Source organism: Lygodium microphyllum, chromosome 26 (genome assembly GCF_053477565.2).
Source record: "Lygodium microphyllum isolate KBCC chromosome 26, Lygodium_microphyllum_v1.1.10, whole genome shotgun sequence".
Lineage (NCBI taxonomy): Eukaryota > Viridiplantae > Streptophyta > Polypodiopsida > Schizaeales > Lygodiaceae > Lygodium > Lygodium microphyllum.
Genome location: NC_141160.1, coordinates 30,558,496 through 30,574,071, shown reverse-complemented (window position 1 = coordinate 30,574,071; position 15,576 = coordinate 30,558,496). Strand labels below are relative to the sequence as shown.

Sequence of the window (15,576 nt, the reverse complement as noted above, 5' to 3'; positions counted from 1 at the left end):
GTTATCCTTGTCATTGAGGAGATCAGTTGAGGACGATCATCTTGGTTATGATGCAGTAGGTCATCATGAGGCAACTAAGAGTCTCAACACAATCCGCTCAAATTACCAACTCAAAAGCATGGCTTGATAGCAGGACAAGAGGATATTCCATTGACTTGCAAGTGTTGTTTATGAACAAATGATGGGTGTGATGATGGTTGTCATTGATGGAGGGCGTCGTGGTGGCTTGATTGGCTCCCAATCATGACGATGGCTAATCATGGGCAATGATCGCAAAAGGGCGGCATTTTAAGCATTTAAGCTTTTAAAGGTTATGTATTAAAGGTTAAGCTTCAAAAGCATAGCCTTAATGTTTTTAAAGCCAAAATTTTAAAAAGCCTTAGGTTTTTTTGGGAAAGCAAAAGCACAAACGTGTGAGAAAATCTATAAAAGGGAGGCACTGGGAGCCTTGCCTCTCCATCAAATTCTATGAGAGTGGCTCTTGAGTTCGAGCTTTGAGCTCCTCACCCTCCTTGAAGTTAAGTCCATCAAATTCTATGAGAGTGGCTCTTGAGTATGAGCTTTGAGCTCCTCACCCTCCTTCAAGATCTCTCCTTCAAGTCCTCACATGGGGGTGGCTTTTGAGTACGAGCTTTGAGCTCCTCGCCCTCCTTGAAGATTTCTCCATCAAGTCCTCACATTCCACCTTCTTCTCTTCTTTCTCAAATCAAGACTACGACCTTGACTTTTGATTGGCCAGTGATCCTTTGCTTGCTTCAAAGAACAATTTGTCATCACAAGATCCATCTTGAGCTCTTCATATTTCTTTTTGTCATATCCTTTAACTCCCCTTGACCAAGAGACTTTTGAACATGTATCTTGTGCATACCTTTAATCAATGAGTATGTTTTCACATTCGCCTTTATCTAAACTTCTTCTTCTGGATAATTATTTTGTGTTGAGTACTCTTAATCATTCTTTGTTTCCATCTCACAAAGCATCCCCGACAAGCGACTTTCACGAACTCCCGCATGTTTTCCATGCGACAACAGTCGAGTGGACAAGGTAAGTTTAGTAACCTTTCAAAACGTTTAGTTTGTGACCTTTCCAAATTCAATAGGACTAGTTACGAAGTTCAACATCATTCTAGGGGTTGGAGTTTAGACTTTAGCTTATGGATAGGAGGGGATTGCGTTACACTCTCCCCCGTCTCTCACTCTCTTTGAACCACATATGATGTTAACCCTGTCTCATCTTTCATCGATTACAAAGTGGTATTCTTAGGTGAACACTAGAATACTATTAGGGGTGACCTATCCACACTTCCCGTATGAAGTAGAATCAAGAGTCATGTGTTCTAAGCCTCACATTTCCTATGAGGAGATTGGGTAGTATTATACATGGATACAAGTTTTGGTCTATTGGAGGACTCCTCTAGGCCCAATGGAGGAGGCACCTCACACATAGTATCAAAGCCAAGGTTTGAAGGTTAAGTAGTTGATGGATAAAAGGAATTAATTAAGTAACCAAATCTGTTTGAATGAACTATTATTGAGTATTTTGCACTGACTTTAGTATACACACTATGGCCACATAAAATCAGATATGAGGAAGTAGTGCACTTGCAAGATTTTTCTTTTCTTGATGTGTCAAACGGCCTTAGGATCATATAAATTTTCATATAAAGAAGCTATATTTGAGATCTTAGAGATAATAATTATTCATCTATACTACAACCTCACCCTAAATCATGATATATGAGTAATTTTTTGCCATAGGATAGGTCATATATGGGATCTATGATGGCTAAAACTTTCTTCATCATTATGAGATGTGGAGGATTTGATGAGTTGGATGGTTAAGGATAGTCAAGATATATATTTTGTTTACTGATTTTGACGAATGATTACTAGTCACTCAGTAATGAGGCTATGCCTAAGATATTGGTGGTCAATCGACAAATGTTGCATCGGAGATTGGGGGTGAATCGACAAGTGTTGCATTAGATAATACCACATGAAAGAGTAGTTGTAGTGCCAAGAAGGCCTAGTTTGAATTAGATGTTAGGGTTATTCCTAGGGACCACCAATATATTGTATTTGTTATGTATATGAGAGACCACCAAGATATGAGGAAATAAACATTGACTTTTCATAGCAAAAGGATTCATGAGATGGTGTTTTGGTATATCATCATGATTGTTTGTTTTAAAGAGCCTGAGTATTGAGCCTATGTTGATGATTGACTTATTTTGGTAGATTAGTGATGGAATACACTTCATGCAAATGATTTTTGAAATCATGGATATTGCTACTTGCCACTTGGATATATTGGAATTTTGAGAGAGTGTAATGATTGTTTTAGAAAAGACATATTTTTGGACCTATTTAAGTTTGCAAAGAAGCTATAAGTGGAGCCCAAGTTGGGGATAGGATGATCCATACTTTTACTTAGATTTGAGTTTGCATGAGGATGTGAAAATCCATCTCAAGCTATTAAAGTGGCTTGAGGATCTCAAGCTAATATGACTAGTATGAGTAATCACACGAGGTTGCACTCCCTTGAGGTTGGCATAATTCCATGAAAACACATTCTAGAATTCTTTGGTCGAATGGTGACGTCTTCCAAGTGTTTATCTCCATTCAAACTGCCTCCTTTATATTTTCATAAAATATTAGTCCATTATCCCATTCCTCTATCACATGAGCACTTCGCATCTAGGTCTTCCCATAAGATGTCATAATCCACGCCTTTCATCACAATGAGGTTCACTAAAAACTTGACTCCTGATGTCCTAATTTGTCAATCCTTTAATACACCAAACGGGTGAACCTTTGTACCATTATCAAAGGTTACATTGAATCTAGCAATTTTGACAGGTGGACTTCCCCATGCTTGTAACATTATGTGGCTAAGAATGCTCACTCCTGCCCTTATGTCTACAATGCCTTTTTGTGTCGCATCTCCCAATGCCACATTGGGTAAGACCACATATATCTCAGTCCCTTTCGAGGATGCATTGATCTGTTGTCACCCTATTATAAGAGAGGGTGTTACATTTGGAATGTGAGTGTCATTATCTGCTTCTGTTGTTTCTCTTCTCTCTTTCATATCAATACATACCTTGAACATACTCCAGAACCCTCAAATTTTTCTCATTAGTTGCCCTAATGGCAACGACACTTCTGTTGATATAAGAGCTCCTAATAAATTTGCATCAAGTTTATTGGTTACATTCCTTTTGGATAGTTAAGTGTCCATCTCTAGGTCTAGTTGAGGCAAGGTGGGTTCCTCTGGATGGATGTGAGGTTCCTATCCTTAACTAGCTGCTGGTCATATATGTAAGGTGGTGAGGAGGGCGGCTCTACATTGGATATATCATGATCCTCATGTTCTAGTATAGATTGTTCTTTGACCCATCCCCTTACCTTTTTTGTGAAATCCATTTGGTGTCTCAAGTAGGTTATTCCCTTATCTTAGCACTTCCCTTTTCCTTAGTTTTTAGTGGTCCATCGAGAGACGAATCCAAGCAACATCGCCCGGCACTCCAATGGAACGTTACGGGGTTTGTCACCTAGGGTTTCTCGAGTTCGTCTCGCAACGAAACACATTCACGGCCGAACCCACTGGGATCGACGTGAAATTTGGATTCCTAGTGGTCAAGGTCTCCTGATAGCATTCTACGGTTAGTCTTGGACATCCTACTTTACGCAGAAGTACCCAAGCCGAAGCAGATCCATGCCGCACTTGGTTCAAAGAGAAAGGGAAATGAGAGGGATGCGCCGCTCAACCTCTCTACCCATAGGACATAGTCCCATTCCGGTCCCCTAAAATGGCATGAATCGAGATTCTAGCTTAACAATTTCTAAGGGTCACACATCAGTAAAACCTTGTGAGAAGCCTCCCAGTTCTTTGGGACCACTCTGTCATACGACAGACCCATTGGGGGTTCCGTCCACCTGCTTTTCTCAATAGGCCTTCTTTAGTTATTTAATTAGGTCCTACCACATTTATCTGTGACATTTAAAATCAGCTTTCTTAATTAGGCCTTTTAGGGAATAGGATTCGTTCACATAATTTATAGCACATACACGAATACAGAGCAAGCAGTCCTTTTGACAAATAAGTTCAAACAAATTCCTTAACCTATCTTCAAGTTAATCTTTGTCTCTTGCACATACAGGAGAAATTATATGTCCCTTCCGCCGTGCAAAAGTAGTTGGTCCAAATCACATGGCACCACAATTTCCATCCTTTATCTAGAATAGGATCTTCTAACACCATAGACGTTGGGGCCACGGAGGTCCTCAACTCCATTCCAGACTTGGTAAGGGGTGTCCAGAGCTCCACCTGACCCGCAAGCTGCCTAGGAGTGAAACATTATTCCTGTGGTTGGCCTTTTCACCACTCGACCTTTGGCCCATGAATCGAGCAGTGCCCTTCTCGAGTTGATCCGCGGTGCAATCTTGGAGGTGATTCACCCGTGCAAAGAACCTTTTCTTAATTAAATCATTTAAGAATCAGGCACAGTCAAGGTAATCAGCCCTAATATCATCTTCCAAGAAAACATTCATCTATCCCCATGGCAATTTGTCATCACAAACCCCTGCCATGAATTTACCATCAATCACATGCACTTGGAATAATCATCCAGACAACAATCCAACAATCAGTTGAATGCAAAAGCATTTAGGATAGTGTTTGATCAACCAACAAAACCAATTGTATTTTTCCAACAAAGCAAGAATAGATGTGATAACATTTCCATCTGCATATTCGCTCTCCCCCTTGGGATCTAAGAATGATACTATGCAAAATTTTACTTAACACTCCCTTCCTTTGGCTATGGCGTATGGTAAGGTTTCAAACACTATACAAGACGTAAGTTCTATTGATCACTTACATTGATCGATAACCCAACCTTCTTCCCAACAAGTACAAAAGTATTGGTCTTTCCTTGTGACTTAGGGTTTCCTAATCCTTGAGCTCTCCACTTGGCTTTGAGGCCTGGAGTTATTGTTTGTATCTAGCCTAACTCCGAATTGGATTGATGAAGGTAGTAGTTATCAGACGCATCTCAAGAAATCTTAGTTTTAATCCTTAGGATCATTGCTTGTACTAACTACACACATCATCAAAATCCCAATCTATCAAACGTGAGTTATCAGTTCGTGTTGTTGGCAAGAGCTTGGGCAAAGGCCTAGAGTTTGTAAGATGAATTTCGTTTAAACTAGGTTTCTTACCATGCAATCCATCAGGTGTGCAAGCTGCAACATACTTTCAGTGGTGCGATGAAAAACATATCTATTATTTACAAGAAAAGAGGAGTTGACAATACCTTGGAATCTTATATATTGCTTATATTGTGTATGGATTTTATTGCATAGCAACTTAATGCAATTTACTTCTCTTGGCCAGATAACCCGCCGCCATGCAGTCACGTTCTAGAAGAAACATCCACATTGCTAGGTCCAGGTGTATTGATACCCCGGCTTGTTTGGCTTGTGTCTTGGTCATCATGTTAAGTGGTATGGATGTGGCATCATCATACAGGGTTTTAATTTCCAAATAACCCCAAGGGAACTAATGGCATGTTTGAGCTACTTGTTGACCACACTCAAGGCATCATTGCAGCTGAGCTTTGTCGTTCTTAGCCTATTCCTTCTGAGGGCACTGGGAGGGGATGTGTCCAGGATGACTACAATTCCAACACATCATTGGTTCCTATGACTACATTCCTCCAGACCCTCATCCTCTTCCTTTGCCCAATGTCAACACCGAGATGGGCTTGTAGTCCATAAGAACCAGGTCTCCCTCTTCATTCGTATGAGATGTAGGGGTTTACATGAGGCTCCTCCTTGAGTGGTTCCTCTACATAATGCAAAGGAGTATATATATCACTCTGTGGCAAGGCAATGGTTGGTGCTGGAGGCTTAGGTATATCGATAAGATTAATGTCTAGTCTTTGATTATTGGGGACAGGTAGAGCTAATGGAGCTCCTTGACCAAATTGGAATTCCCGATTCATTGGATACTATGGCTGATAAGGTTGTTGGTATGGTAAGCGTTGGGGACAATCTACAATGGATAGCTTCATGCCGGTACTTGCTACAATTAGCACAAGTCCTAGGTCTCGGTTCAGGATACTCTGTCGGCAAATGGTTACCTCCGCAATATACACATTATTTGGATGTTTGTTCTAGCAGGCATCCGCAAGAAGGTGTCTTGAAGTTTGACAACCTCTAGCTTGAGGTCGGACATCTCCTGAGAGAAGTCCACTCCCTTGCCTTTATCCAGAAGGAGTAGGTAGGGGAAGGTGTAATTTATGAGAAGAGTCCTCTGCGGGGCGTGCGTGCCTCTTTCGGGCAACCGATATCCAGAAAAGGTAAGGTAAGGTGGCGTGTATCGCAAGCCACGGCGTATCCTGACGCCCGCCAATCAGAAGCTGCGACCGACGTCTCTGCCCCGCCGGCAACGCGCATGGCCTCTGCTCGCCTTGCCAGTGTCGACCATCACGCCCAGCTTCTTCTGCTCGCTGCCCTGCATGCACCGAGAGCCTGTTTTGTTAATGCTTACAAACGATTGAGCCGTCCGCCTTCGCTTTAGAATTGTGGGGGGAGGGGGTGCGCCGTGCGCTCCGAGGCAGTGCAATACGGAGGCGACGCGCGCAGCCCCGGGCAGCAAGCTGCCGGATGGGGCTGCCCCCGTGAAAGAAATTAGGTTAATATCGTAGTGACCCGATGGGCCACGTATCAGATATTAAACTGATAAGAACAGATACTACACTTGATCTTAGCCAAAAGGCCGAGAAAGGTATGAGGATCTTGGCGCCCCGACCCTTTGCTTTATACCCCCCGGGGGCTTGCCAGCTATTGCGCTTCCTTCCGCGTGCACCGCTCTCTCTGCCTACGGGACTCACAGGCAGGGAGCAAAAGCACCCATTCACTGTATGTGTACCAGAGTTTTGTTTTTTCCTTTTCTAACAAAACAGAAAAACCAAGGGACACGCGCCGTTCTCGCGATCCCGAACGTGTCGGAGAGGATCCCCCAGAAAACCAAAACACAACCACGCCGCCGTGCGCGATTCCCCCATTTTAGCCTCTTCACTGAGTTCCGTGCCGTGCCGCACACGAGGTATATCTCCCTAGAGCGTTTGTAGACATGCCATATGCTTCCTTCGCGGCCATCTTCCGCACTAGTTGCCCTTCTCCACATACCATGCTCTTTTGATCTCCTCCACCGTGGAACCCTACTTGCTTTCACCTTTCCAGCCTCTCCTGAGGTTCCCCTCGATCTTGGCTAATGAATTCGCGACTGCCCTAGGGTACCCTCTATCTATGTCCGTTCCTTTCTTTCCAATTTTCGGCTTTCAATGACTAGGGAATCATTTGGTGGATAGGACGAAAAACATTCCCCAGCATGCTGCAAAGTTATCCTTTTCTTTCGGGCAGAGAACGCTTTCCTCGGATGATCGAGGCGAAATGCATTCCAGCCGCATCTTTTTAACGGTGCAAGCAACATCCTTTGGTATAGATTTGTAGAGTACCTATGCCCCTTGAGATGCAGCTGTGCCACATTGCATGGTCACTTTTAGGTCTACAAACCCCTCCCTCCGTTTCCATCAGCATCTTTATTTGCGCGTGCGCACGCACACGCACATACACACTTAACTCCATATTCGGGATTTTGGGAATTTCCCATCAATATGGGAAAACCAAATCAAAATGGATTTCATGAATTTTGGAAATTTCATTAATTTGGAACTTGGTGCAATTAAACATATTACTGCTTATGGTTGTTTCCAAGAGATTGAAAAAAACTCAAAAAGATGGTGTTAATAGACACCTTAGTTTTAATATCCTTGAAATATTCAAGGAAAATCTTCAGTCGCTCGATGGATTCTTGTAGACTTTCTTTAGCCTTCAGTACAACTTTTGGGGGAATTTTAATTTTTTTGGGAGATTTTGTACCTTTCTTCATCCAAGAGAAGACAATGCTATCTATTGTTTCCCATCGTTCAGGATCTTTTTTGTTGCACATCCAATATTTATCCCAACAATTAAAATACACCTCTGCATCTGTAGCATTTTGACGACTACAAACTGGTGCCCAATATTGTATACGTACCTTGTTGAAGTTTTTGGAATGCCTATTTGTATCGACCTCGCTTTGTGCAACACCTCTGCATCTGTAGCATTTTGACGACAACAAACTGGTGCCCAATATTGTATACGTACCTTGTTGAAGTCTTTGGAATGTCTATTTATATCGACCTCACTTTGTGCAACATCAAGCCCTATTGGATATACTGGATCTGAAGGTCTAACAAGCACAAAGTCGTCTTTCTGAAAATCAAGCATTGGTTCAAATGCATGTTTGGGTCGTTTGCTCAGAGGACCACAATAGTGATCATTCAACTCTTCCAATCCAATGAAGTCATCTGCATTATCTACATCTATATTGGTTACATCACTTTGTGTTCTTGGCCAAAAATCTATGAAAAATAAATCTTCTTGGACATTTGGAGTTTGAAGAGCGTAGATCATATGTTTCCAATAATCAATCACTGGTGTTATAAACTTTGTGAACTCTGCTTCAGGTCCTTGTACATTTGACCATCTTTCCCAATACTTCAAATAATCTTTAACTCCACTTACTACTTCTTGATGGTCCTTAACGTACTCAAACATGGGCAGCAACATTGGAACACCCTTTGGAAGAGTAGGCTTTCCTGCAAGGTCTCTCTTCCATAATTCAATGCCACCTTCTCTTGGTAACCAGTCTGGGGACTTTGGATGCATCTTGTATTGCATGACAGGTGTATCTCCTTGCATATAAAACCGAAATTGAAGAGGTTTTAAGTGACCAACAAGTGTATCTTTTGAATCACACAAGTATCCCTCAATGTATCTCTTAAAGTCAGGCACATGTGTCAATAAGAAAGGTGTAGGACTTGTCATCTGGCATGATTGAAAATGTTGCATAAGATGAGGAAAAGTGAAGGTCATGCTCGTCCTTAGCTTCTCTGAAATTTTGCTGAATATTGCATCGATGTCTTCATGTGTATGACCCACCATGAGAAACCCAAGCTGGATCATCTTGAATGTTCCTCGTGCAACAAGCAATGATAGATATGCAAAGAGATAGCGATTTTTGTTTTCTGATCCAGAATTATCGAGTTGAGGTAGTAAGTTCTCTGGCAATCGTTTGAAATGATGATGATCATCCTGTGGTGTATTATCTTCCATGCATGATTTATTTTGTGCAACACCTTGATGGTGGTCTATTGCTTTTTTCGAGTTGAGGGCATTTAGTAGCACAGAGGTTGATCTTGGCGTTCCATCTACTTGTAGATCACCATTTGCATGCCTGCGTAGTCGCTCCAACTTCCTAAAGTACAATGACAATGAGGCAATTGTGAAGTTAGGATCATGAGGCCACAGATCGAGTGAGAAATGTCCATATCTACCTTCTCCATGTCCATGTGTAATCATGCCTGTTAAAGAAATTGGTAGTTAAGTAGATCTTTTAGTCTCTTTTGATCAAAGCCTTAACCTGGGGATAGTTGTCTTTTGCTAGTCCATTTTATCATGTATGATGCACAAGTTTTTATCTAGATCTAATGCTAAGGCCAAGCGCCAACTGTAGTATATGTTCCAACAACTTTGTTGTTGTAGCATGTGACATTGACGCTTCTTTAGAAGCACATTTTGCTCTTGAAGGCACTTTGTTGCTGCAAGTTGCTCTTTGATCTCTGAGCAAATACTACATTTGGAGAACTCACTTGTCTTTGCTAAGGTTACATGCTTGAACTCTGTGTTCCAAATACGATTGAAGGTGGACAATGACATTTGCTTACATCCAATACCACTCAATGTTGTCTTTACTTCTGCCCATATATCTACCTACTTGTAAACATCTGGGATGACCAATTGTGTCTCCCTTGATCCATCTTGCATTGTTCTACTCTTGTGTGGCATTTGCTCTACATTCTTCTTAACAAAGTCTCTAAGGATGGCTCTTCCCATCTCTGTGTGATCCCAAGCTGCTCTTATTACCCCCTTGTTTCCATGCATTGCCCTCCTCATGCCATGCTCAAATTGTATTTTGTACCTGTAAAAAGATGTCTTTGGGATTCCATGAATCTCATACCATGCCCTTCCACATACCACTTGTCCATTGAAGATAAAGCTGTACTTCCTTGTTCCCAAGTAATCAATCCTGCATGATGATTCAAACTTGTCATAAACATAGTTTGTGCGGTCTTCAAATTGCAATCCCCAAAAGCATTTACGTAATTGTTGCATTGCTTCTCTATCAGGAAACTGACAACACTTTTCTTGGCAACAATCAATAATGGAAACCTGTGAAATGGAGTCCATAGAAGTCCTCAAGTTTGCACCTTTAGGGGCAATAATTCAAGGCTTTCTATTGACCATACAATATGATCTCTTCTGAACAAAAATTGATTTTTTTGCAGAAACATAATCTTCATTGGTATCTTCCATGTTTTTAGCACAAGCATTTGTAGAGACAAATTGCATGTATGATTGTTGTTGTAGCAGTGATGTTCCATCATCAAAGGTGATTTGTTTACTAGGCTATCTTTCCAAAGTGACACAGTGGAGGTTGTCATCTATGTATGTTCCTGTGGTTTGATCAAGGGCTTTATCTACCACCACACCAACATCCTCTTCTCCTAGCAATTCAAAGTTTATCACATCATATGGAAAAGCCAATAATATAACCCCTGTCCCAACACACACACTATTGCCTTCTGTCCATAGCATCACTCTACGTTCTCTCCAACTTTCACGAATGCTAAGCACATTCAAAAAAATTCACTCTATGCTCTCTAGGCCTTGAAACATAGCTACATTCAAAAAAAATAAATTGTATGTAGATGCATACAATATCATTGTGCTAGTAAGCACCCAAAAACACAATAATTCCATGCTATGAAGCATTCAACCATTAATACTTCCTATCCATTAGCATGTGCTTCCTTAGAATATTTAGTTTGCATAACTCCATCCGGTTCTAATGCTATGATAACTAAAACACAAAATACATGAGTATCCTTCTATCTATCTATACTAGGCATAATGTGACTAGTGTCACATGTAATGTTACATGTAACAAGTTACAAATCATGTGGCAAACATAAAAAATCCACACGAATAAATAAAAATCAACTCATTTTCATAGTAAATTCTAGAAATTTCCATAATAATCATAAGGTTGACAAATCAAGAGTTCATATAAGATAAGTTGGTGATTCTTGAAGATTGAGTTGAGATGTGAGCTAAACTTAAAGGTCTCACTAAACTACTCCTTGGGATTTGTGCTCATTTGTTTGTAATAAAGAGTTTGGCTTGTAGAGATTGAGAGTTTAGCTTTCTGAATAGCTCCTAAATCACTTGTTGTGGTATCTTTGTGTTGATGCTATTATCTTATTGGATTTCTTGTTGTATGCCATGGGTTTGGATTGGCTCTTTGTGCATCAATACTTCAAATTTGAAGGAGCTCTCATATTAGACAAGGAAACAATGTTTGTGTATATAGTGCTGGATGGTTTAGTTTTTCCTATGTATCTTAACCATGGTGTTTGAGCATTGACCTTCCTCATGGAGTTGTAAGATTTTTTATATGGTCTCACCCTTATACATTGAGTTACATCATAGGTCACATGCTCTACATGTGTTTTTGGCTATAGAAAGGTGTGACTAACACTTTGTAACAATACATTAACATATTCTAATCACCTATATTTTTTCCTAGCATTGGAGTGTGTCATAGTGTCTCTTTTTGGTGTCTTTAAGGTTATCTACAAACTAAAAATCATGGAAGTCCCTTATTTTTAACCTTGACTTTGAGTCAATGGGATTGACTTGGTTGGTTGTTGTTTGTCCCCTTGAGAGGTGATGGTAACCTTCCTTTCTTCAATTCAAGTAATTTTTTATGCATACTTTGTATGGTTGCCACCAAGTATGCTACATATCATTGGGTTCCACAACCAACTTTTACTTGCTCTTAATTGAGCTTTTCCCTATCAAGCCAATTTGCCTTCCAATCTTTTATCTATGTTCTCAACCCTCCTACACCACATTTCTTTCTAATGGGAGAGGAAAATGGTGGCAATAGTATCCTCTTATTCCTTGATGTAGTAGCTTCCATTTGTTGCATTTCCCTTTTTACTCAATTGCTACAAAAATTAGAGCTCTTTTCTACTTTTTCAAGACCTTGGGTGTCTTTTTCTTCCTACCCTTGTTCCCTTTCTCCTCATCTATTTCTTTCGAAGAGGAATCTATTGCTTCTTTGATTGGCCTCTTCTCCTATCTTCTATTTTCTTGTTCCCCTTCTTTCCTTTCCTTTGGGTCTATATTTTTTAGCATGAACCTCTTCTAAGTGGGCTTGGGTCTTCTAGTGAAGATGGAATCGTAGGGGTAAGTGTTGTTGCATTGGATGAACCTATAAATTTACTGACAACTCTAGTTAAGGCACTACCATATACTATTACACCACCTTTTGCTTTTGAACTTCTAAGCTATTCTCCTAGTTGCTTGTGTAGTACAGGTTTTATGTTTTCATAATTGTTCTGGTCATTGCATCAATCCACATGTAATTTAAGTTTTGTTTTGTTATTTCACTTGTCAAGATATCATCCATTACTTCCTTAGGGATCCTGTTGCTTATGCATTGGGCCTAATATAGGTGAGTATGGTGTGGAAAACTTAAGTTATGATTGCCATTAGATGTAGAAGTCTATTTTTTGCTCCAAGGTGAAGACAATTTTATCATGGATCTTGGTGTAACTAACGGGATTTAGTCCTTGTCTTGTCATTTGTACATACACAAAATTTTTATATGAAAATGTGATTTTTTCAAGTGAGTGGTCATCATAAGTTGTGAGCCTTTATCTTTACTTTACTTTATTTTATCGTTAATTGTACCAAAGACTTCATGTGTCGCTCTCCCCAATAGAAAAATTGACGCATAGCTTCCTAGTTTTTCAAGATGAGGAGGTTTGCAGTAGCTTGTCTGTATGTGCATACTTTTTAAAAGAAGAAAATTAGTCTTATGTGCACGAAGGTTACTAAATTTATTTATATACTCGATTTTGGTAGTTTGATCTTGCGAAGCCACAATCGTAGAATTGAGGGATATACTTAAATACTATATTTTGGAAGTTTGCTCAATCTTGGGAAGCCACTGATCGTAGAATTGAGGGACATATTACAATTTTGCTAGATGATATACGTCAAAATGTCATACAAGCTAGCATGAAAAAATATGTAATAATGTCAGTAAGAAATGAGAGTCCTTCCAACTTGGTAGTAGTATGTAGCTCCTCCTCGAGTAGAATTTTATTCAAGAGGAGTGATTGAATTGTGGGGGATAACCAAGGTTTCCTGAGAGAATGATTGATCGAACAAAGATAATCAAAATGTCTAGGATCATAGTGGCATGGTGTTGCTTGACATTTGACATGAGATGACTGCCTACATAGGCAACCTTGACCCTAGAGGATTGGGAGGCTTCTCACAAGATTCTACAGTCGTACGACCTTTAGGTATTGTCAGGCTAGATCTTGATTCATGCCATTTTAGGGAATCGGAATGGGACTATGCCCTACGGGTAGAGAGGTTGAGCGGCACATCCCTCTCGTTTCCCATTCTCTTTTAACCAAGTGCGGCATGGGTTTGCTTCGGCTTGGTTATCTCTGCGTAAAGTAGGATATCCAAGTCCTGATGCTAGAATGCTCTCAGGAGACCTTGTCCCCTAGGAACCCTAATTTCAGGTCGATCCCAGTGGGGCCACGAATGCTACGCTGCGAGGCGAACACGAGAAACCCTTGGCAACAAACCATATAACGTTCCATGGGAGTTCCGGGCAGTGTCACTTAGATTCGTCTCTTAATGGACCGCTAAAAGCGTGCCTGGACAGCCGATAGGTGGCATGTTACATATGGAATCTCCCTCAACCCCAACTAATGTATGTTTGGAGTCTCTTTAGGTGCTCTGTTGGGCCACATTGTCTCTACACAAGGGATAGCAACAAACTCTACCAAGATTAAGAAGAATGTAGCTCTAACAGCATTAACCAACCTCAAACAATTGAGGGGATTTCTCGGCCATGTGGGCTATTATAGGAGGTTCATCACACATTTTGCAACAAAGGACCCCCCTGCAAAAGCTCCTAAGGAAAGATGTAGAGTTCATTTGGACAGACGATTGTGAAGAAGCTTTCAACACTCTGAAGCAGTATCTAATTGTGAAGAAGCTTTCAACACTCTGAAGCAGTATCTAATTGTGAAGAAGATTTCAACACTTTGAAGGAATATATCTGATTGAGACACCCATTCTACAACCTCCTGATTGGATGAATGAGTTTCATATGCAGATTGATGCATCTGTTGAAGGCTTAGGTACAATCTTATGCCAAAAAGGCTTCTACAAGTTGGATTAGGCCATCTACTATACAAGCCATAAGGTCACTGATCAGAAAAGAAACTACATAGACTGAGTTAGAGAACCTCATAATGGTATTTGCCTTGGAGAAGTTTCAACATTATCTGCTGTCAATGCACTTCAAGTTTTGTGTGGATCATGAGGCACTGTCCTTCCTAATTAATAAAGCATATGTGAAAGGAAAAATGACATGATGGTTATTCCCGTTCCAGGAGTTTAACTTTGAAGTGGTTACCAAACCTGATGGCTCCCATATTTTGGTTGATCATCTATCACAAATCCCTCAAAATGAAAAAGAGGAGCAGGATGATCCAAACCTCCCTAATGCTTCCCTATTTTTGGTTCAAGCTTCTATTATTATCAGCCCCCTACACCTTGATAGGCAGCATATCGTATAAGTGAGACAAAGATAAAGCTACGGAGATGTGTCATGCGAGATGAGATGGAGACCCTATTGAAAGCATGCTATGACAAGCCCTGTGGCGACAGACACTTTGCAGGAGAAGTGACATTTAGAAAGGCTCTGCTCATAGGTTACTAGTGGCCCACACTACATAAGGATGCCTATGATTACTATAAGCATTGTGATGCATGTTAGCGGATGGGAAATCCTACCGATTGTAGTGCCATACCACTACAACCCACCTCCTTCCCCTGAAGCTATTTGAGAATTGGGGCATCGACTTCGTGGGCCTAATTGACTCTCCAACTAGAACGAAACAGTACCAACAAATCTTGGTATGTATGGACTATGTGACGAAGTGGCGTGAAGCCAAAGCTCTCAAATGAGATGATGGCAAAAACAACATGGCCATGTTCCTATACCAGAACATTATCACCTGCTTTTGGCAGTCTCTTAAAGCTAGTAAGTGGTAGAGACACTCAATTTTTGAATAAGATCATAGAAAGCCCGTGATGGATCTTTCCTTATTTTGGTACTCTATGTGGATGATATGCTATTAGGAGGGAAAGCTCATGATGAGCTAGATGCTCTTAAGGCTCATCTCAAGAAGAGCTTTGAGATGAAGGATCTGGGACACAGACCTCTCACATACTTCGTATGTGCATTAGATGTGATAGGCATCAAGGACTCCTCTACTTGTCATAGAGGGAGTACATTGATAAA

At 40.7% G+C, this 15,576-nt stretch overlaps 1 non-coding gene across 1 annotated transcript; it reads right to left on the bottom strand.

Moving 5' to 3' along the window:
- Positions 1-6,597: 6,597 nt before the first annotated feature.
- Positions 6,598-6,796, bottom strand: LOC148013102 (U2 spliceosomal RNA). Its single transcript, XR_015688986.1, has one exon. It is a non-coding gene; the product is annotated as a U2 spliceosomal RNA (small nuclear RNA).
- Positions 6,797-15,576: the final 8,780 nt, after the last annotated feature.